The 24,248-nt window shown below is 39.2% G+C and overlaps 1 protein-coding gene across 1 annotated transcript in view; it reads right to left on the bottom strand.

Annotated features, from left to right (window-relative positions):
- Positions 1-23,042, bottom strand: part of MsR1 (Myosuppressin receptor 1) — a 32,176-nt gene extending 9,134 nt beyond the window's left edge. The window contains exons 1-2 of the mRNA XM_017167382.3: positions 22,912-23,042; positions 22,178-22,486 (exon numbers count right to left, since the gene is read on the bottom strand). The gene's annotated coding sequence lies outside the window, so the exon portion shown is untranslated. The remainder of the gene's footprint in view (positions 1-22,177; positions 22,487-22,911) is intronic.
- Positions 23,043-24,248: the final 1,206 nt, after the last annotated feature.

Below are 24,248 nucleotides of genomic sequence, written 5' to 3'. Positions count from 1 at the left end.
TGGCAAGCGAAAGGCAGTGGCAACGTGATGGGCGAAATGTGGCTGCAATTAACACGTTCCATGAGGCGCAGAAACCGCAAAGCCAGCAGACTGTTTAAATATGCATAGATGGAAACACACCCGGAGATACGAAGGAATACACTCTCAAGGGTACTGAGGAAAATTCTTTATAAATTTTTTTATACAGAAAGTATATGTAAATTTCAATAAATATTATGGTTTAGTTACTAAGGTTGGTATATATTTAAAATCTCGACACACTTTAAATAAATCCAAGTTCTAAAATATTGTACTAAGATTGTTTTCAAGAAATTCTTAATTAACACAATTCCTAAGATTACAAAATATTTAGAGAGTCTTCTTAATTATTTATAAATTAATCAAAATAAAAATAAAATTGTAGTAAAATTCTTTTCAAGAATACTCAAAAGATCATTAATTATTTCCACAATTACAAATGTTTTGCAGAAATCTAAGTGTAAATAAATTCGGGACTCTCATAGACTGGACTATTTCTCTCCGTGCACTGAGAAAATAAACGTACCGAGACGAAAAGAGGGGCTAATGTGAGGAAGCTTAGTAATTTGATTTGCAAATTTCCATTTTCCTTTTCTCTTCCTTATTTTTCTTTATTTTTTTGGGTGGTTGCAAATGAGGCAAAGGTTAATTTATCCAGGCTGCTGGTGCTTTTGCTGTTTGCCAAATTAAGTTCTCAAGTGGCGCAAATTAAATTTTGAACTCTTCTGGGAAATTGAATCTTCTTTTGGGTGGGGGAAGGCGGTAAACTAGAATTAGCAAAAATGAGTGCTGCTCATCATGTGACGCTCCATGTCAAATGGAGCTGAAATTAATTGATTGATCATTTTGGCTCGTTTGACTGATGTAATTGTAATACAAATGACCAAAAATATTAATTAAAATCGTGCCGTGCCATAATTCGATTATATAAATTAATTGCCGCTTGATGAACGCCGTTATGCAGGAATATATATGGTATATACACCACATAACACTCCACGCAATCTTCGTGGTTGGTCGTTTTATCGTTATATTTGATACAAACCGCTGCTGCCCAGCGGAAACAATTTTATATCAATTGCGAATATATAGTGGCTATATATATGGTTACCCATTCATCCCGGACAGCGTCGTCCTGCGTGTGGGGAGGTGACAAATGGAATGATTAATGAATGACAGCTGCCGGTTGCCCGCAGATGTATGCTATAATTTTTGCAAACAATGCCAAGGAATAATATGCCAATGCCATTTGTGGTTGCCTCAGACGCACACAGGCTGACAGCTTAACAGATTACACAAGAAAGGGAATGGTGTGGAGTGGAAAAAAAGGTACAAGACTCAAGGGCTTTTCCACAATAGAAAAGATATGACTCTCAATAAGCCAATAGTTTCAGGATTTATGGTGATTTTATTACTTAGAAATGGGTTTGGATACATATAAGTTTTATATTTATTACTTGTAAAACTTATATAGATATATATTTTATATTTAAATAGAAATGATAAATCTTTCAATAAGCCAAAAGTTGGAAAGTTATGATTTTTTTATTACTTAAAGATGGATGTTAACACCTTAAAGTTTTATATTTAATGGTAATATATCCTAAAATGTCTCAAAAATATATATTTTTAACTAAAGCAATAAATTTAATATACAAAACGTAAGAAAAACAATATTTTCTTGAGTGTTCCGTTTAGTTACAATCAGTGGCTGCTGCCAAGAACTTAATTTTGCGCATGAAAAGCAGTCTAATGGGAGGCTTGAATAACGTTTTCATTTCGAAAAGGACACACTCGACTGGACACGGCCTGGCACGGAGATCACGGCAGCAACAATGGCGGCGTAAATAAGGACATCATCATCATGTGGGGAAAGGTGAAAGAGAAATTGAAATCAAAACTGATTTCCGCATGGCGAGAGGGATGCCTTGTGGTCCGTGCTCCATGGTCCTTGGTCCAGTGGGAGGACCTCTCCTTCTGCTAGACTGATAAACCAGTTATGTCACGCCCACAGTGCAGAGCAGAAAGCCACACAAATCGCAGCTGCAGATAGGAAAGGAATATCCCAGAGTCCTGGAGAGCCGGACAAGGCAGCACGATGGCCAACAATTCCAGCGAAATGAAATTCAAGCCGAGAGGGAAATCTTTTTGAATGCTCTCCGAAGCATTTGATTTAAGCCAGCAGCGAGTGTGTTGCTATTTACTGGCTCTTCAAAATAATATTTACTCCATATTGATTATTGATTGCTTGTTTTGCGCTGCTTCGGCTGCCCCTGTTTACTACTCCCACCCTCCTTGCCCGCTGTTTGTTTTACGCTCTTTTATTTGCATTTTTCTTGTACACGTAAGCAAACTTGTTCGTTATTCGCTTCTTTGTTTGCTTTTGCCTTTCTGCAGTGGCATTATTTTAAATTGTTTTCTAAATGGTTAGCCAAAAAATAAGAAAAAACAGCAGCAGCAGCAGCAGGAAGTGAAATTTATATCGAGGGGGATGAAAGTCATGCCCCAACTCCATTTCCTGTGTGAAGATGGACAGCTGGCGGGAGGTTCGGTTCAGTTTTCGGTTACGGGTTTGGGGCATTCCCTTAGAGTTGATCAAATTTAAGATAAGTGCTTTCGCCAGCCAACTGGAAGGAATGTTTGTTTACTCTCCAACAATTTGGTAAAGTAAAAACCTTAAAGCTGACGGGAAAGGGAATTTAATGAGCGAAGAGCCTCTTATGAGATGCAGGAGAAAAACAAAGAGATTAGAATTATAGTATGCAGCATTCTTCCAGCGATGCCATTAACGCTCGCAGCTTTTCTATGCATCAACAGGATCTCAAGTGCCTTGAGAGAAGGATAACAGTCAAGGACACACTGCAAGGAATAGTATGGGGAGGAGGGAATATTTCCCGAAATATTTGTCTTTCCAGAAAAATATGATGATAATTATTGCTCAATTTTAATTAATTAAATTACATTGTATTTTGGAAATCAATTAAAATGGAATCCCTTAACTTTTAAGCCTTTATTTCTGAACAAATATTTTACGCTTTCAGGTAACATTTTCTCTCTCTGTTGGCGCACGCAGTATGATAGCACCCTTAACCCCTGTTGGCCCCTCTGTGACTCCTCCAATTTGCACTTTTGTCGGATGTGTGTGTGTGGGGCAGGAAGGGGTTCCGTGCCTCATCAAAACGCTAGAGGGGATTGCAACTGTTTGTCACGACGACGACGACGACGACGACGACGACGACGACGACGACTATGAGGATGACGATGACGATGACGATGACTTGATGGTGATGCCACTTACGCACACATGAACGCAAGCTGCCCAGTCATGACTGTAACAACTGGCGATGTCTAGCCGCAGGGGAGGAATGACTGGGTCGAGTGGGCAGGGGACAAACATAAATACAGTTACAATCTGTAAATATTTGTGCCAGGATGTCAGTCAGTCTGACTTCCCTACAAATTTCCTGTCAAAGTTTTTTTCTTGTGTTCTCGAGAAAGTTTCCATGTAGAAAGAATCAGTAATTTTTTTTTGTTGTTGGCCAATGTAATTAGACAGATCCCAGAGACATATTTTCGCCGCACGCGACTCCCGTTCTCTAGACAATTTTTTTTGTTTTTGGTTCGCGAATTACTCATACGCACATGTGGCCGCATTAACCGCGACCTTGTAATACACACGCTGCGCCAGCATAATTCAAATGTCATCAAGTTGTCATTGTTCGTTTGCCAAATTGCTCGCCTCCGCAGAAGAAAATTCCATGGAATTTGCAAAGACAGACAACAACGAACCAAAAAAAAAAATGCGACTCGCTTTATTTCAGCTTTGTCGCCTGGAATTTCGCATATCAAGCATACGTCATGCAGTCTGAGTGAGTCTTTCTCAAGAAATAAGAAACAAGGTGCTCTCCCACGTAGCCGTATTGTTGAAATAATGGAAATAACAGTGAGTGAGAGCTGCGGGCTAATTTTGGTCTCAAAGAGTTTTAAGTATGCAAAGCAGTGAAATTCACAGACGAAATTGAATTTCTGTCTCTGGCAAAATCAATTGTTATATAGAATGAGGCTTCAATTCGAGCAGACAGATCATGTGACTTAGACTTATAAATAGGCAATGTATTAAGCTTGTTAAATGATGAGCTGTACTGGGAATATTTAAACCTTTTTGTCAGTTGAATTTTAATGAATTTGCAAAGACATTAAGGGTAAATACATGTTTTTGCACTCTCGAAGTAATTAGGAATTAATAGGGAAGTCTGGTTTTTATTGAGGATATATCAACGAAATAGGGAACTGCCTTTTTGAGTTAGTTATGATTTAATTTGAATTATTTAAAATATTCTTTCCTTACTCATACTATACTATACTTCTTATGCTTAAAAAACCCTTTTCTTATTCTAATATATTTCCATTTAACTCCAAAATCAAGCCTATTAAGCCTTTTAAATGATGAAATAAATGAAACTAAACTTAGCTCTGCTCTCTAAGATTGAAGCCATAATTAATGCCATTGTTTCGGGCCAACCAAATATTTTGGCCAGCCACTGGCCGCAAATACAAAAGTAGACTTATCAATGCAATTACACATGAGTTGATATCGTATACTACACTAACCCCTTGCACCGTTTGACACAATTTCAGCTTAGCTTTCAGTTTGTTGCCATTATAAACAGCCAGATGAAACGGACCCCGAACGGAGATAACACACACAGGGAATGTGATGCATATTTTGTGGCCAAATTGAAACGTGTTGGCCCTAAGTTTGCGGGCAGAGAGGGAGTGAAAGTGGGAGTGAGGGCATAATGGTCGAACTGAATGCCAGCAATTTGTAGCGAAAACTTTTGCACATGTGCAAATAGTTTCGGTAGGGAGTAGAAACAAGTAGTTTCAGTAGCAGTTGCAACTTGAAACAATGCTCCCCTTAATTGAGTGGCAAAAAGCCGAAACTGATGGCGATGATGAGGATGATGATGGAGAAGTAGATGGTCCTTGGCAGGACTTGGAATAGACATTTGATTGTCGGCAATTTGGTCATCTATTGGGTTTGGTAATTGCCTATCTATTTCATGGCCTTGGCCAGGGCTAAGTTATTAAGCAAATAAACGCCCATTTCAATAAGCACAAATCAAGCCACGTGTGTCGTGTACTAACCTGACACAAGCTTGGATTTTTTTACTGTGGCCTTACTATGGTGGGGACATTAAGAATATTACAAATATTATTTCCTTATATTTGAATGATTATATTTTTGTATATGTCGGAGATATCCGTTATTTAATTTAACCGTAGTCGAGCCAGCGAGTTCTGTTCGCCTGCGCAGTCAAATCGAATCTGTCATCACGCCACTTTTCCTGTGGCCCTTTCACCTTTTCTTACTTTTCACTCAGATGTCATTCCTAGACAATCTCAAGCTGTCTCTCTCATTCTCTCCTATTGTTGCGACAGACGAACAGACCTCACTCAGTAACACTCCTGTTACCGACTCAACTGTCATTGCGCCTGCGCGCCAGCGACACCTACAGGCTACCAATACCTGAGCATGCCGAATAGTTCTGTTGCCATAGCAACAAGCTTTCCAAATTTGCACTTAGCAACCAACTCGCCGACACGGCCATCCTGACAATTCACGCGTCCTCGCGTGACGTGTCTTCTAATAGCTCTAAACATAACTGTCATTTTCATTTATCATTCTCTCTTTTTTCTCTCTTTGGTCTCAACTTAACATTTCATTTTATCTGTTTTATTCATGTCAAATAAGCTTTACTTTTATTTCTTCTCGCCACTTCATTCTCTTCTCGTACCAAATCTGTATCTTCTTTCTCTGCTCGTACCACAACTCTTACTCAACATCTCTTCATCAATTTATACAGGCTCTTGCTGCACACTTTGCAACGCTCACACGCACCTCTTGCGTCACGGTCTCTCTGGACCCTCACAGCCTTATAAATGATTCCACCAACGAGTGCCTCAGTCGGCGATCTCTCGCTTACACTTCTAGTGTCTTCAAATGTTAGTTTGGCAGGATAACCTTTCGAAACCATAGAGTACAAGCTCTTTTCGTATTTCAAAAGGCTCCGCTTCACATATTCTGACCATAGGAATAAAGTAGGCCCTGTTTCATGTGATCCGACACGGCCTTCCTGACAAATCACACGTCCTCGTGTGTTAACTTTAAATCACAGTATTCTAAAATTTCAGTACTCGTTACATTTTATTGTTAACAAACATTTCATTAATTTTCTAAACATGAGTATTGAGGCATTTAGACAAAATAAGCATCTTGGTTTCATGATAACATAACAAATTACATCTTCATTTTAATCATAATTTACAATTCAGACTTCTCTAATTACATAGCTTTATCAACTGGTGTATTTCCTTTTACACCCACATACTGACCCCCGCCATAACAATTCCTTCTGTTATGGTGCGGTCTCCACTGACCCCCGCCATAACAATTCCTTCTGTTATGGTGCGGTCTCCACTGACCCCCGCCATAACAATTCCTTCTGTTATGGTGCGGTCTTTATATCCCCTCTTGGGATTCCAAGGCATCAACCGTGCCATCCATATCATCATTCCCCACATGGGAATCAGACGCATCTCCACTTGAGTCGTCTAAATCTTTAATCAACTTTAATCTTTAATCAATCAACGTCATTGCTTATTTTGTCTATTTGGCTATGCCCTCAAAAACTCATGCGCATACTTATAAAAGTTCGCTTACTTGACAGATATCTCAAAACATATCAGCCACCATCAAGCTTTTCTATAAACTCTGTTTGGTGCCGATCTTCATTTTCATTTTCCATCTTCATTTCTTTCTCCTTTCTCTCTCATTCTTAACATATTTTCCATTTTCATTTTTCATTTTAAATTAATCTTGCCTTATCAAAACTAGTGCTTTTCCGAACCAGCATAACGTAGCTTTAAATTTCTCTTTCTTTATACTTTTCTCTGTGTCATGTGGTGGTATCAAGCCCAAAGGGTGGGTCCGATTGGCATCTCTTAAGGGCTTGCATTGGTTGCACTACTAACTGTGCAGTTCGCCGCAAGTTGCACCCCGCCAAGAGCATCTTCCCATCACCTCTGCGGTCCTGGTATCCAGCCAGATGACTACTTTACAACTTTACACATGATACAATTTTCAACAATCTTTAAACTTAGTCATTTCCAACAATTCTGATAAATATTGCTGAGTCTATTTTTTCCAACCCAAACACATAACGGATTTATAACCTTGATTAATAACTATCCAACAAAATTTAGGGGACACTACTGGCAGATAACATTGCCTCACACCTCTCTGTATTCTTTAAAATCCCTCTTCGTAACTCAAGTTGATTTCAATTATTTTTAGTTGTTTATAAACTATACCAATAAATCCTGAATCCTGAAGTTGATCAGTCGGTCATTTGAGATTTCATTCTAAGTTCAGACGTTTTTCTGTCAATTTATTTTTATTTATCGGAGTTAAATCAGTCATGTGAATTCTGGACACAAAAAGAATTCCACAATTGCCTTGCGCTTTCTCTTCCTCTACTCTATGATGCACTTCAGTTAATTTTTTTTTTAGAAATGATTACATCTGCAATAAGTATAGACTACAAACTCTCATCTGAGCAAACAATGCCAAAAATGTCAGAATAATTGCACGCCAACCAATATTTCCAATTCATACAAAGGCTACTTGGACTCCACAAGACACATAGTTCTACCAATATATCCACCAACATAAGGGTCTCCATTAATTAGGTGTATTAGCATTGGACCATATCCACAAGAGCTTATATCTGTTTCAAATTTGATCAGATGTTTCGAACCAACAAATAACGATTACAGGCTCATTTGTAATAATATTAAAAACGTTCGTTCCAATTTCTGAATATCGTCATTTCACTTAAAGATACTTGAAGCCGAAGAATCTGTCTCATGATCTGAGAAAATCGAGGCACACGTTTTTGAAAATAAGGCACCAATTCAATAAATGGTCTTACGACGGTCTCTTAATTGCACCGATTAAAAGGACGGACCTTTAACGTAAGGATTTTCTAGGAATTGGGTCTGATTTCTCCACCGCACACCTCATAGCTCAGATACTGCGTAGTAGGTTCAAGAAACCCACATTTGGTAACGTTAAATGGCAACCCTGGTACAGTCAACACATTTAATACAACTTTCAGCCTTCGGAAAGCCTTTTCTTCCGAGTTTGCCATGATTAACATGCATCTATGTAAACTATCGCAAATAATCATGATAAATTCCAAACGCCTTAACAATTGCATGATGAAGGTAGAAGATGCACTCTTCAAACCAAACGGCACGGCAGACCAAACAGACGGCAACTCGTAATTTTTTTAAATTAATTATTTTTCAACAGAAACATTTTTCCTTCACAGGGTCTGACATAAGCGGCAAAGGCCACTGTCCGAAACCATTTTCGAATATTGCTTCCGATAGTCTAAGCACAACCTATCGTAGCACAGGGCTCGCCAATGGGAAGGCAGATGTGCAAACAACACTGCAATCAAACACATCTCTATTCCCATCTTTTAGCCAATTCAGCTCCCAAATCAAAGAATAATTGGAAAGGGCTCACCCGATACTGTCACTGTTGAATCACACAAATCAACTCGCTTCTACATGCAGCTGATGCTGCCGCTCGCAGCCGCTGATACCCATCTCGTGCACACAGATGCAATGTGACCACCGTTATCACGCCTGAAGTGCGTCACTCCAGCTCTCCGCACTTCAGCCGCAGTTCCGCCAGTGTGCTGTTGTTGTTGTCTTCCATTCTTCCCCAAATTTTCTGGCCGACACTGATGACACTTGCAACCGTCCGGCTCAACACGCGACCAGTGCATTTGACTGCCTATCACGACTCCGGTGTCTCGCACCACGCGGCTGCGCAAGCCTTCGATGCGCCACTGAATTTAATATCGACCGAAAATCACTTTATCAGAATGCCCGCGAGGCTATGGTGAATCCCACTTCTGATGTCGGAGATATCCGTTATTTAATTTAACCGTAGTCGAGCCAGCGAGTTCTGTTCGCCTGCGCAGTCAAATCGAATCTGTCATCACGCCACTTTTCCTGTGGCCCTTTCACCTTTTCTTACTTTTCACTCAGATGTCATTCCTAGACAATCTCAAGCTGTCTCTCTCATTCTCTCCTATTGTTGCGACAGACGAACAGACCTCACTCAGTAACACTCCTGTTACCGACTCAACTGTCATTGCGCCTGCGCGCCAGCGACACCTACAGGCTACCAATACCTGAGCATGCCGAATAGTTCTGTTGCCATAGCAACAAGCTTTCCAAATTTGCACTTAGCAACCAACTCGCCGACATATATAAAACAGTAGAATTTTATATAAATTATAATAAATATATTAAATTAATTAATTAATGAGTACATACATTTCATACATTTCAAAGCCCTCTGAATTACTATTATCTTGGCCACATTTGTGCTCCATAATAATAATAAATAGCTGTTGCTATTACGAGTCTTTCGGCTGTTCGGGAAAATAACAATTGGCCAACTTGTCGAGTGCATGGCTGGTTGAACCCAGCCGCCACGCCTCCCTTGACCGGACCGCCCGCCTTTCCTATTTACTTAGCCATTTTGTTTTGCCGGCACAGGCACTTTGAATGGAAGTGGAAGTAAAAGTGGGAATGGCATTGCTTCAGTGGGTCGCCTGAAGACGAACGACAACCCCCTCCAAGTCCCGAGTTCTGAGATCCTGAGAGGTCGTCTATCATTAAAGCAAGGCATTGGGGCGCAACGGGACCTTGACAAGGTCGAAACGGAGGTGTGGGTACGCGACGACTGTCAGTGCACTCAGCTTACAGTACCACCCACTCAACCCACCCATTCAGCAAGGTGTGCACAAGGTCAGGGGCGGAAATGGAGGTGTGAAAACGAAATGAAATTATGTAAATAGCGAATGGCAAAGAGTAATTAAAAATTTGATCTCGAGAAAAGTAAATTTGCTCAGGCGAATCTTTGCTGCTGGCGCGTTGACAGGATAATTGGAAAAAACATTTCGCTTCTGTTTGCTTTTTCATTTCTATTAAATTTATGGTTATAACAATAAATACATTTAGCTGCGGTGCAATTTTTAAAACACATTTAGCCAGCGTCTTGCATTTTCCTTGGCCTCGGATTGTTTGCATTTTGAGCCACAAAGAACCGGTAGCAGGAAATGCGTTTGCTTCCGCTTTTTCGGCAAACAAAAGAAAACGGTTGAGATAATGGCGACGACGATGAGAAATGTCATAAAAACCAAAACGGAAATGACACTTTGCACAGAGATTTTGCCACAGAATATTCAAGGGGGGATTCACACAGCTTGACTAAACATTAAAAACCGCACTTTAAGGGGGGAACAAAACCCGGTGCGGTCCCCATTGATACACCAAGATAATAACTCAAATGAATTGCTTGTCGAGAGCCACAGCAGGGCCCGGGGACACAGACTGTGTCCTTCGAGACGCCCGTCGGGCTCAATAAAAATGCCAAGGCAGCCAGGCCCTGATTTGCAACAACAACTGAAAATACGAACAAACAGAGACATCAAATGAGGCATTCCAAGGAGCCAAACTGCAAAACAGATGATTCCAACATTATCATTCCAGCTCAGTTGTGTGGCAGTTGATGCTGTTTTCACCGCTTTTGCCGCATTTACTGTTGCTGCTGCTACTGCTCCTACTGCTGTTCCTCAGCGTTAAAGTAAACGACATTAATGGAAACATCAAAGTAATTTGATTGCATTTTCTCCCCCACAATGGATATGAATGAGCAGCGCCGAGCGGCAACAGCAGACGGCCTGACAGCCAAACGAATGAAGGAATCCGCATATATATGGCATGTGTATGGTGATAGGTACACGGAGAGAAAGGTTTGGGGGCTGTAAGTGGATTGCAGAATTTGTAAAAATTAATTTAAGTTATTTTTTCTTAAGAAAATACTTTTATTGATGACCTTTAAAGGTTAATTTTGATTTTACTAAGTTATTTTATTGGCAAAATGAATATATTCTCTGTGATTTAACAAATTAAGTTTTCTCTCGAATTTTTCCCTGCTTTTTGCTCAGTGTCCTTGAGCCCCTGGGGTTTGTCTGTGTGTTTCTGTGTGGGCTGCACGCATAAGTAGCAGTAGCAGTGGCTCTGGCAGGCTTCTCGCCGCTGCTCCTTTCCTTTCCTTTCTTTCCCCTGGCACCAGCAGTTCCCGCTGTTCTGCCATTGATATTTCACCACCCGCAGCGACCCCGCCCAGAAATTTCTTGGCCCTTCTTAATGGCATCTCATTTTCATTCGTGTATGTTTGGTTTGTTATTTTTTTTTTGCCGCCCTCCTCCCCGCGCTTTATGCCCACCCTCCCCACTTTCTCGGGGCCCAGTTGATGCTGTGTTAATTTCATTTGCCGCACAAAAATAGACAACATGAAATGGAATATGTCGGACAATGTAATTGCCATGACCAAAGCAAATAAAATTAGGGCCAAGTCCGAGGCCGATACTATTGGATACACAGGATGCGCCAAGATGAAGGCCACACTTAAAGTGGCATTAGACGTCCCGTAATCATAACTCAATGGCAGATGAGCGCCAGTCCCCGAAAAAGGGACTCCTTTTTGGACCCAAAGCCTTATTTATGTTCTACATTTTTGAACCCATTCGCACATAAATTATGGTAAATTAACCTGAAACGACTCATTAAATAAACATTTTGGCCTACAAATGCATTTCCACTTGGCTTTCACAAAGGACAACCAACCACACACACACACAGACGACACCTGAGATTTCCAAAGGTGTTTGTCATATTTATTTATGGGACCCGGCACCGTTTTATTTATTTATATTCAAATTTTAAGACAGTTGTGCATAAATCAATGTTGGTCCATTGTTCCTGCCGCCTGAATTATGCAAGAGAAAGAGAGTCCTGTTGGTGAGTGGGTGTCCTTATCAATTCCTGGCACAAACACATGTCCTCATTTTCGTCCCTTTCGGTATGCAAATGTTTCGCCCCCACAGATGTTTGCGGTTGTTTGTCTCAACTACATTTCTTTTTTGGGGGCTAAACTTTAAGATTGAACCCGTTTTCGTCAGCCCAAATGTGTTGTGTCAGCTGCCTCGGGGCCTTCGTGACATTTGAGCTGAGTTCAGCTCGGCAGAATAGACGGCGAGTTCAGTTCACAGGGTCAACAGCAAAATTCAAATACGAATTTCTTTTCTATAAGAGTTTTCTACGTTTCAATTGAAATCACTCAAGCTTTTCATATCTTATGTGCCTGTCTGAGAAAAAGGTAAGCCAAGAAGTTTTGGCTATTAAATAAAGTATTAAGCAGACATTTCTCAAGATTTCACTTTATAAAAGCCTAGATTTTATCGAATATCAAAAAGTTTTGAGCAGCAAACGAGTTTGTCAGACTGTTTGAATAATTTCAATGGAATATATTTGCTTGGTTTGGGTTTAAATTAATATCTTTAGATATTAAGACCCCCTGAAGTGGTGGCTTAGACCCGTAATAAAAAAAGTTTACAAGAAATGTCATTAAAAATAAGGCATTAAAAATAGAGTCTTAAATAAAGTACAAACAATACCTTTACCAAGATTAAACCACATTTATTTTGCAGTATATCTTAATCCCAGAACTGAAGAGATATCTTCAGAGATAAACAATTTGTACAGGTGCCACAAATAAATTCCAGAAATAAGATTTTCATTCATTCAACTCAACAGAGATAAGTTCATCAAATATCTCATTTTATCCAGGAAATTGTGGGGGGTGTCAATATTGGGGAATGTTCCCTTAACCCGATCCGACTGCCCCTCCATTCGTTGCTATCCATAACCCCGTGAAATATGACTGAATCGCAGGACCCTTTGCCAGGCATTTATTTGCGTTTGCTTTTGCGTTTGCGTTTCCCCTTCTGGCTAGAATCAACAAACCCACAATCCACGTTTTACACCAAACAAAAAGATCAAGCTAACAACTCAAACTCAAACTTCGGGTTCGGGCTCCCCGGTTTGCCGGCTGCCAAGTATTTTCACGCGCATTAGCTGCTCGTTTTCGAAGGGGACTTTACCCGAAAACCCCTCACGGAGGCGGAGTGGGGGTTAAACTGGAGCTGAGCTGGGAAAATATTTGGCCTACGTAAAATATGCAGAAAGTTCATCATGAAAGCAAATAAAACGCATACGCCGCGTGGGCCCCAACAGTCCAACAGGGGCTGCCTGTCAAAATATGAATAATGGCGCAGCCAGATGAGGGGCCTTCGGTTGGCCTTTTTACTCTCACATTCCCTCTCACCCCTATCCATTATTTTGTTTTCTTTTTTTCGTTTTTTTTTTTTAAATAGCAGCTGTAAAAAATTAAAAGCCTGCAGCTGCCTGCGGCTGCACAGGAATAAAAAGAAATACTGCCAAGTCAGCTGTAAATAGCTCAGCCGCCTGCTCTCTCGGTCCTCCCTTCATCTTCGACATCTTCAGTGAATGAAAGCCAGCAAGGTCAAGTACACGAGTGGGTGGCCCAGAGCCCACTTTGCGTACACCGAGAAACAATTCAAGTAGTTGAATTCTTTTGCTTGAAAATACCTTATCTTAAGGCAGAGGCTTTCCAAGAATATGGTTTTATGTTCTATGAAAAATATATTTCTTTTTGAAAGGAAAGAGTATTTTAAAAACCGTCTTAGCTCGGTGAATTTTCTGGGTGGGCGTCTGTAGATTGTTAATTTTGCATGAGCCATTGCGATGCTTGGGGTTTGGGTCTTTTCTGCTGACCACTTGACAAAATTTGAGGCTCCCGTTGGAAAATAGGCGTGGAAAAGTGAAAAGCAGTTCGAAGTTTATGGTGCCTACGTGTCAGCCATAGTTAATTTATTATCCTGGCCATGTCCCTCCCTTATTTATCCTCCTCCCAGAGGCTTTAAAACATTACTGTCTTGGTGAATGTCTTTTTTGTCAGTTTTAATCAATTGCTGGGAAAGCTTTTTATCTGTCCTGTCAGGCGAAAAAACAAATTATGACAAAATGTAACCGTGAACGGAAAAGAAAACGAAAGAACGAGAGAACGAGTCTAGGGCCAAATGGTTACCCTGGCAATGGCGGGGTGGCTAAAAATAAATACCGATTTGTAATACAAATGCCGGTTTATTAAGTCTGATAATCCACCTCACAGGGTAAATAAATATTCGGCAGGATGCGACTTCATGATGACACTGTCACGAGCAGAATCCTGTGTCATTAATCTCCCATCCTCCGGTAGAAAATTGGCCTCACTCTTCTTATCGCAGCTTATCGCACCTCGGTCTCCCTCGGTCTTTGTTTCATTTTTGGGTCCCAGGTCCCCCAGCTGATTGATGGCCGCTCATTTGCTAAGATGCCGAAATGCCGAGAGCTGTGTGCCTCCTCGTCTGCATTATGTAGCCGCATAAATCACATAGTCTGGTGCGTTCGTGCATGCAATTTGCATTTAATTTTTAGTTGAGCCCCCGTTGAGATCTAGTTTCGGGTGATTATTTGTCTGACTCAGCTGCAAATCGGATCGAGTTGTCGTCATCGCTGTCGGGGCGATAGAGTGTTTACAAATTGTATGGTATTTCCCCCTCAGACTGAGGGAGTGCTGCCTTTAAAGGATGTGGTAGGGATGTTTGGTGATGATATATCGGTACAAATAAAATATCGAAAGTATGACAAGTTATATTGTGGAAATATATAAAAATATATAAAATATATAAGGATCCCTTAATTAAATTAATTTTAAAGTTTTACCTTAGCAATTTAACTATAATTAAGACTAAAGTGCCTTTATTTTCATAGGAAAATATAAAAATAAATGTCGATATTTAGTTTCCAAGATCTTACATGTTTATTATTTTTTTTTTCATATCCTTGTAATAAAAATAAAATAAATAATATAAAAATTAATATATCAAGTAAAAACAACTATGTATATCATTTTCCAAAAAAAAAACAAACCAAACTCCAATATATATAGATAGTTTATATTTTTTTTACCATCCCTACTTCCAGCAGGGGGCCCCGGAGTTTGCCTAATTAAGTTGCCCGGCTAATTTCGGCAGACAGACGGACGGACGGATGGATGGACAGCGGCATTAGCACTTCACATATCATCATCAGGGTCCGTCGTCGCAGAGTTCGCAGCTCTCGCCAAATGTCATCAACACTAATGGAATAATTTGAAATCTACTTAGCTCGAAGGCAAGGACAATGGGTGGTCGAATTTTGCCTCATTCTTCTGCGAACTTTTCGCCCCTCCAACGCCCCCCTCTCGCCCATCTATATCTCGCTTTGTTGATAATAACATTATTTATGTTTTTTTAATTATTTTACGCATTTTACCACAGAAAATTACAATGAACTGTGCAGAAGTGGGCGTGGACATACTGTGACTGGGCCAGGCAGGAATCCTTGCCCTTTGCCCCCATGCATTTGTAGTTGTAATTAAGGACGAAGCGGGCTAATTGAATTATGTGAGTGATGGTGGTGACACAATCACAAACACAAGGATACACACACACACACACATAGAGTCCACAGGGTGTCCATTAACTTGTACAAATTGCTGACGACTTCAAGTTCGAAAGGCTTAAAGTTGGTGCTTGAGAAACATGTTTTCGCACTTAGGAGATTTGTTGTTGACAAAACTGAGAAATTTGCCTGTAATGTTTTAATGTAGTTTGGGGTTAGTTCTGGCCAAGAAATTGTCACTGGGCTGTGGGGAAAACTGTGTTCGTTACTTGAGTTCTAAGAACTTTAAATAATAACTAAAAAACCAAGTTCAACTCTGATTCGTTTAATTTATTTATTGTATATTTTTATTTAGAATTATTTCTAAATGTTTTCTCTCCAAGCAACACCCTATATATTCTGTTATCATTCAATCCACTGAGTAAATAATACATTGCTCTTTATTTACACTAATCGCAATTTTACTACTGCCCATAAACGTGACAAACTTTCATAATTCTTTGGCAACGCAAACGAACAACAAGTAAATATTTACCAAAGCCTACATAAAAGTAAGAGAGAGCTGAGTTGCTCCCATAAATTGATTCATTTTGTTTGCTAATTATAGGCGAACGATAGGCCATTAAACCGCGTATCGCCAAGGCCTTAAACCACAAAAAAAATAGGGAAATAGTTCCAAGGAGCCAAGAGAAGCCAATTAACTTTGGGGGCTAGCCAATGGCAAAGTTTGTTTTGTAGAAATGGTAAAACAATCATTAAAGCAGATTATTGTATTTAGGAAATTGTAGTCAAGTGAAGGTCAAAGCGATTCTTGATTAACGGTAAGTGAAACCATAAGTAAAACAAGACCTTAAGACCTTAAATTTATGAGTAATTTTTGTGGATGCCTTAAGTTTATTTCCAATTAAAAATTGAATTACAAACTGCTCTGAGCTTGATTAAATCTTAAGTACTTATGTTCAATTGTCTATTCAACCCATTTCTTCTGCTCCGAATAAGAGTTCTTGGAATGCCTTTGCCATGAAAATCTCTATCGTGCTGTTTTCTTTGCCTTAATTATGCGCCGGATTGCGCTTTATCGGATTGAAGCACGCACTCGAAAAGGTCATCAGCCGTCATCGATGTATCGGCTCTGGGATCCTTGGACTACTTTATGACCCAATTATGCCAAAGTGTCTGACAGTTGGCGATGCGTTTTCACGCTGCGAACTCTGTGCGCTCCTTTGGAGTTTTCCACGGTGCTGAGGAGCAGGCAGAAGGCCCAGGATTGTGGGGCTGAAACCATGATTTGTTTGCTTGACTTGGCTGACACGAAGCCAAAATGGTACACGCACACGGCCCGATGAAGCCAAACCTACCAAACAGCCAGCCAGCCCCCCTTTTTTTCAGTATAAACTTGTTCTCGCATACTTAAAAAATACATTTTTAATGGGGATAAATACTTTAAGTTCTTTAAAGATAATTGCAATTGTTCTAGAGCTAGATTTTTAAGGAGTAAAATTTTTAGGGGGCGTAGAAATTAGTGTTTAGACTGCACTTGTTTTTAAAACATTAACAAAAAGCCAACTGGTTTTACAGATTTTTATGACTTTCTCTAATTAAATTTTGTAATATTTTCATAAACTACATCATCTTTTTTCCCTTAAAATTTCTTTCTCTGCATGGCATACTATTGTGTGTCTGGTGTCTTGTTCCTTTCAATTTGATTGCTGCAATTGCTTGGCAATAAATAAATGAGAGAGGCGTTTGCAGTTTCAGAATGCTGTCTATTACGTGCCTGGCATGAAAGTACTTAACCATGCCTGTAGTCGTAGCCGTACATTGAAATGTAATTTAAATGGATTCCGCTTTTCCATGTCCCCTTTTTCTACGTGTTGGGTCACTTCCCTGTGGCGCAGCGACATTTATGCTATCCGAAAGCAGTTAGCAAGAGGTTATTCCTGGAAATTTTCGGTGGCCAAAAGGAAACCCTTCCAAGTTGGCCAAGTGCCAGAACCCGTCGTGTCCTGTCATAAAGGCAACTATTACGGCGACACTTGATGTTGAGAAAGAGGAAGAGAGAGCCGGACAGAGGTAGATCCCGGGGATATCCTATAATCAGCAGCAACGGCAACTAATGGGAGCACTTAGTGCCGGGGCACCTTCTGCCAGGACGACTCTCGTCTCATAAAACTGTGATGAGGAGGGCGGAAAAGAAAAAGAAAAACCGGGACGAAATGATTTTGGCATACTGTTAAATTCATTGGACACATTCCAGGGACTTTAATGGCCATTCGCTGTTGCCAAATGTTGCGGCTCTGCTGACGCAGCAGCTTCATTAAGGTGCCATGGTCATGTCCTTTTCAATTCATTTTATTCTCTCACGACCCGCACTGGCAGCTGGGGATTCCTTAAAGTTAAGCCAGCGTTCAAAATATCTTTTGCTTGTTCTATATTCCTTTGAAGTAGTTTAAAATAAAGTTGGCTAATTTTGTTTGGTTTTCTTTTTTATTCCAGCTTTGAAGGATTTGACATAGTTTTGCCAAGTATTTACTAATAAAACAAACTAGAGAAACTTTGCTTAATATTTATCATTCCCAAGGAAGATTTGTGCGAGACTTTGCCTATGAAAACTTAAAGGAGCAATTGTATTTCTTATATATTTCATTTTGATTTTATTTGAGCTTGTTGCCTTAAATTAAATGCTTTATAAACGTTGTTCATAAACTTTGTTTAAGTAATTAAATTGTTAAAGTTTCAATAGGTTTTTGATTGAATATATCGATTTAACATTTCCTTGCCAAATGCTCTTTTAAATCTTTTAAAATTCCTTGGAATCCTTTGATTTTTCTTTGTTTTCTCAGCATTTTAAGTTCTTAAAAACAGCCAAGACCACAGCACAGTTTACTTTTGGGCTAAGCTCTTACCACATTTAATAATTAGTGGCAGCTCGGAGCCTTGTCGCAAATCATAATCACAGTTTTTGCCATCTTTTGAGGCAGTTTTTCTGGCTTTGAGCGAATTTGTTTGCATTTTACTATGCTGCTTTGCAGCCTCACTCCACTTGAGCGCTCATAAATTATGCAGGAGTCGTCGTCCTCTTGTTATTTTTTCCGTTGGCTTTTTTTGAATTTATGATGCCAACTTAAATCGCGAATATTCCGGCGTTTCTGTTTGTTTTCAGTCCCGGGCTCTGCTGATGTTGTAAAGCGCCTCAAGTGTTCGCCATGAACATTTTTGTCACAATCTCTGTGTTGTTGGTAAAAGTTTGTACTCTTTTATTTTTTGGTGTTGGTGTGCCTTGCTGTTTGTTAATAAATTTTTGTTGGCTGGAAAGTCCGAAACAGGAGTCAACTTTTCTATGCCTGGTTTGGTTTTTTTTTTTTCGCTTCAAGGCAATTGCGTCGGCGGATAACTGGCAGTTGCAGTTCAAGTTTTTCGAATGGTTTTTGGTCGTTGCCAGGACAGTGCATTTCGGGATGTGAGACCACTTATTAAGTATGAAAAAATTTAGCTTTAAGGGATTATATAGATGAATTTAAAGTTGCTTTAAATAAAAAATGTCTTTAATGGAAATGTGCTCGCAATTTAAAGTTTTCCTAAGCTGCCTTTAAATTGTATTGGCCTTTCGATTGGCCATTTCAATATTGCTTATAATTATGTTTATTTAATAATAATAAATTTTAATATTATTGTAGATATTTAATTCAAAGAAAGTATTTTTTTGAAATAGCAAACCGAAATTTAATGTAGATAGCAAACCTTTATTAGAAATACTAAAGATAATAAATTGTAAAATGTCAACGACACAAAAATGGCCCAAGTCGTAAAAGCCAGTAGCTTTGATAAGAGGCTCTTAAGTTAATCTTTAAATTAAATTACCCTCTCCATGTACCCTTTTTTCCCTTTCCGAATGTAAAATCATTTAATTTTGAAGTAAAGTTAGACTCTTTCTTTGCTCTCAATCCCTTAAGGGAAACATTTCTTTACAAATTTAATGTCTTAATTGGTTTTGCCAATCTTAAGTGCTTCTCCAGGGTTTCAGGATATCTGTTCTAAATGGGGTTTCCTTGGTTATTTTGAGTGCTTAAAAATGAGAAAACCGAGCCAAGCCTTCGGTCAAATCTTATCACCTATTAAATTCCGAAGTTAATGTTTCAATTGGTTTGCCATATCTTAAATGCTTCTGGCAACGAACGCTGAAAGTAATTTTAATGTAATTGGCATTACGTGCGGGGGATTTGTTTTTGGTATTTTTGGCATATCATTTTCATACAAATCTGATGCCAAGCACAACCCCTAAAAACACAAACACAAGCAGAAGTAAGTACCTCCCCCGTATTCTCTCCAATCACGGCAAACGAGCATAAAAAATAAGCATAGCTTACAACTAGGCAGGCACCACACACACACTCTCACAGCGATGTCAAGGCAGGTCAACCCACGAAAAAAAAACCTAGAAAATCCGACAAAGAATTCGATGGGAATGGGAGGCAAAAACAATCGAAATCAGCAGTCCACGCTTATCACAAATCAACTCAAATTACGAAGTCAAACACGAGAGGGACGAAGGCCGTAAAGGAAATATTTGTGCGTGCATGAAACAAAGGCGAAAACAACAACAGCGCACAACACCTACACACACACACTCGCTCACCCCAATAGGAAATAAGTCGAGGGAAATCTGAGCTGAAAATTTGACTGCGCAAATAAAGTAATATCGGAGGAGTCAATAAGGCAAATCGTCAGACTTGATTTCGATCATTATTACGCATACGCCGCATAGGCCGCCGCGCGTTATGCAAATCAGACAAGTTTTGGCCCAGTGTTTACTCCTAGGAGAGAAGAAGCAGCAGCAGAAGTCGCCGCCGCCTGGTGAGCTGGAAAATAATTTATAATTTATAGAGGAAATTACGGGCAAAAAAGCAGGACTAGCAAAGAGTGTCTTAACAACTTTGACGAAGCAGTTTCCACCGACTTGGCGAAAGTTTTAACTGATTTTTGATTAAAATCTTATCCCATTATAGCGGCAGGAAGTGAAAGTAAACCAAAGCTGAAACTTTGATAAGTTTTCATTTTGCCCCGCAAAGTCATCTCCACAGACAGTCTGACATATTGAAAGCGTCATGGAGCCGCCTTTAATTAAATTTGTTTGTATTTTTTACTTATTTGTTTTCTCAACAAATTGACAGATGACTTTGTTTTCTTTTTTGATTAGTTTTTTGGGGCATCTATGTAGATTTTCTAAGGCAGTATGAAAATATCTCTGTAAAACCTTGTTGCTCTGTATAAAAAACATACAATTTTTTGCGTTGGTTGTCGAGGTTTTGTGCAAAAATCTACTCTCGGAAAATTGTATTCTGTTTACTTTGGGGAAGAGCTTGCTATTGGCATTCACAAATTTTCACAGATTTCGCCAAACTCAATACAATGGCCAGACAAAGCTTTTCACATCGCACATTCTGTTTTTTTTTTTTTTCTGTAACACATTTCGATTTGGGTTTTGGTATCTAATAGCATGAAGAGCTTATAGCGATGGGGGATTAAATTTTTGTAAATGTGATGCCATAGAGATTTTTAGCACGCCCTTGAAAAATACATAGCAAACACACAAATTGAACCTTGGATTTATGAAACATTAAGCTGTCTAGGCTGGAAATTATTTACGCTGAATTAAATCACACCAAAGTGTGTAATTAAGTACTTTTTAGATACAACTTTATGGCGAGATATGTTGAGAAACTCTAGGCAGAAAAAATACTACGAAAGCCAACCGCTAAGCCCTGACAATTAATATTTACTTTAGCTCAACATATTTTCTGCCCATTGATTCAAGGACCTCTGTATACATATTTTTTTTCTCGCTGCGACACTTATTTCTCTGGCTGTTTGCAATTCCCTTTTATGTCCTGCGCTGTCACGTGCAAGCGGTCAGCTCTCGTATTTGCCTAGTGCCATTTTGGTGATTGTTTGCATTGTTTAAGGACCAGGGCAAAGTCACTTTTTGTGCGCCTTTCTTTATCTTTCGCTTAGAATTCCGATGATAGAGAAATCACGGGGACAATGGACTGCCAAAGGGATAGCTCGAGGCTCGAGTCATCCTTGAAGGGTTCCCTTTGGTCTCAAGCTGCCGTGCCTGACGTGGGCGTGGGTAGCTTGGAGTATTCGAACCCTTGGCATCTCTGTGATGCCCTTTGTCAAAATCTGGCAACTTCCACTTGAGGAGTAAGTGTTAAGCGGAGAAAATGCCTCAACACTCCATTAATTTTTCCGGCGAAAAATTGACAAAGACTAGAGCAAGCAATCGCAGTGCCCAATTGACTAGACGGAGGCATTAAGACGAAGAAGGACGATAAATTCCCGGAAAATCCAAACTAAATGCGCTTCTTAAACACGACTGCAATTGTATTGATAAGCGTTCAATTGCTCTCATGTCCAAGGAGCCTTCGGTAGCAGCTTTAAATCTCTTCAAAATTTATGAGAGCCACTTGATCAGGTTTGATTTCTGGAAATTGGCCCTGGCCCCAGTGCTGCCTCGTGTCCAATTTACCCCTCAATTTAATTATTTACAAATAAAAAGCACTTGAATGCTCTCCAGAGACCCTCGCATATTTATAGCACTGCCCAGATATAGGTTGGGTAATTTATTGTCTCACAAATAATTCAAGCGGTTGACACTTACAGCAAAACTAGGGCCCAAAGTGTTGTCCTATCGTTGATTTATGGCAAATTATTCAAGCAGCTGTTCCGCAACATACATTTGCCCTCGCCCGATGGTGCATTATTATTACGATTTGAATCTGTTCAGTTTTTCGGTTAGTATTTATTATTTGCTTATTTTCACACACATTGCCTGCATTTTGGCATTTTGGCAGGCGTTTTGCACAATTATTTGATTTGTTTTGGGTTCATTATTGTTTTGATGGTTTATTTTTAAAACACTTTACTTTGTGGGTTGTTCATTATATTTGTTGGAAAATGGTTGTATGGTCTAAAAAAAATACAGGAGAGTTATTATTTATTAGGTAAATATTTTTAAAACATTTAAAATAAACATAAACCTAAATTAGTTTGAATATTTTACTTTTTATGCCTAAAAATCGAATGACAGATTACATAAAATTGTATTACGTTATCTTTAAATATTTAAACAAATACGTATTGTCATTAATATGTCAAACTTTAATTAGTTTAATAATAAAATTCTTCTTCCTTAAAAATTTTTAATTATTTTAAAATCATTTAACATACAAGTATTTGATTCTTTTTTTAATATTTCCTACAGTATATTTATTTGTAAAACTTAGAAATTAGATAAGAAAAGATTTAAAATATAGAAAATAATAATAAAAAAAAAGAAAAGAGAAAATATGTTTTAAAACTTTAGAACGTCTTAAAAAAACATAATTTGTTTACTTTTCCTAGATTCTGAGTCAGAATTTCTGACACTTGATATTGAACTCCCTTAAACTTAAATATAAAATTCAAGCACAAATTTATTTATATTTTTAAAATATTTTAAAATTTTTGAAATTAAATGACTGCAAAATTCAAGCTAGTAACGCAGCCGCAGCGCACGGAACGCAAAACGCAACTGACTCGACTGCAGTGAAAATCGGAAAATTCGTAGTCTGTTCTGGTTCGGCAGAGGATTATGTTTGATTTTGATTGGGAACGAACCGAGGAAGCGACGACGATGCGAACGTCACCGAGCGAAAATGAAGACTGTGCGGCCGCAGCAGCAGCAGCACCTCGGCCAGGAGGAGCAGTAGCCGCAGTTAACTGCCAGTTACTGCTGCGTTGCCAACTGCTTCCTGTGGACCATATCCTTGCGTTCCACCAGGCAAAGACACTTGGCAAAGTCAGGACTCGTTAGCAAAGACATTTGCAGACTCTCTTAGTCCTGGGAGGGACTCTCTTAGTTTCCATTAGTTGGCGCAGGCGTCCTGCGAGAACAGCTGTTCCTTGGGCGCCAACAGCTGTTCTCGCTGGACTTTGTTTATGTTTTGATGGATTCTTCCTTTGACATCCTTTTTCGCAGTCGTCAGGAGTTTTGCCTTTTCCTTTTTCGCGTCTCGCTTTTCACTTTTCACTTTTCGTGTTTTCCAGTTTTCTTGCTTGCGGCGAGGTTAAGGTCAGTTCAAATTGCGACAACAGATGGCGTCTTCGTCGCGCAAGGACATGGAAAGCAACAAGGATACGGATACAGGTCCCAGGAGCACCTGGAGTAATGGTAATGGCTTCAACTAATTTATGCACTGTCGTTGGCCACGTGGCGTATGCGTAATACTGCGAAGTAGTCAGCCAGTAACATGTATAAATCATCGTTTGAGCTACTACTGAGCGGGGAAAGTAGTTCACAGATTAGAAAAAACTTTTATTTATGAATAAAGAGTTGTGGCCAAGTCAAGTTTAATAATGTCACGGCAACGGTATAGCTAAATACTACATGTAGTATGTATGATCTGTGGCCTGGGTTAATGCGTTATTTATGTGTCTACTTGGTAGTTGTAAATCATTGTTTTTGCAAGGATAATTTAGTTGAGAGAGAAAGTAATTCATAGATTAGACAAACTTTAATTTATGGGGTCTTTTAATGGCTCACATGAATTGTAATTTAAAGTTCTTTACATCTATTCACAAATGACATTTAGTAATTTAAATTAAGAGTTCTTTAGCTTATAAAAAACTTAATTAAAAATCCTTTAGAAGTTTAAAGAATACACAGTTATTTATTTCTGCTTCCTTTACTT

Source organism: Drosophila kikkawai, chromosome 3L, assembly GCF_030179895.1.
Source record: "Drosophila kikkawai strain 14028-0561.14 chromosome 3L, DkikHiC1v2, whole genome shotgun sequence".
Classification (NCBI taxonomy): Eukaryota; Metazoa; Arthropoda; class Insecta; order Diptera; family Drosophilidae; genus Drosophila; species Drosophila kikkawai.
This window is presented reverse-complemented; position numbering and strand designations above follow the sequence as displayed.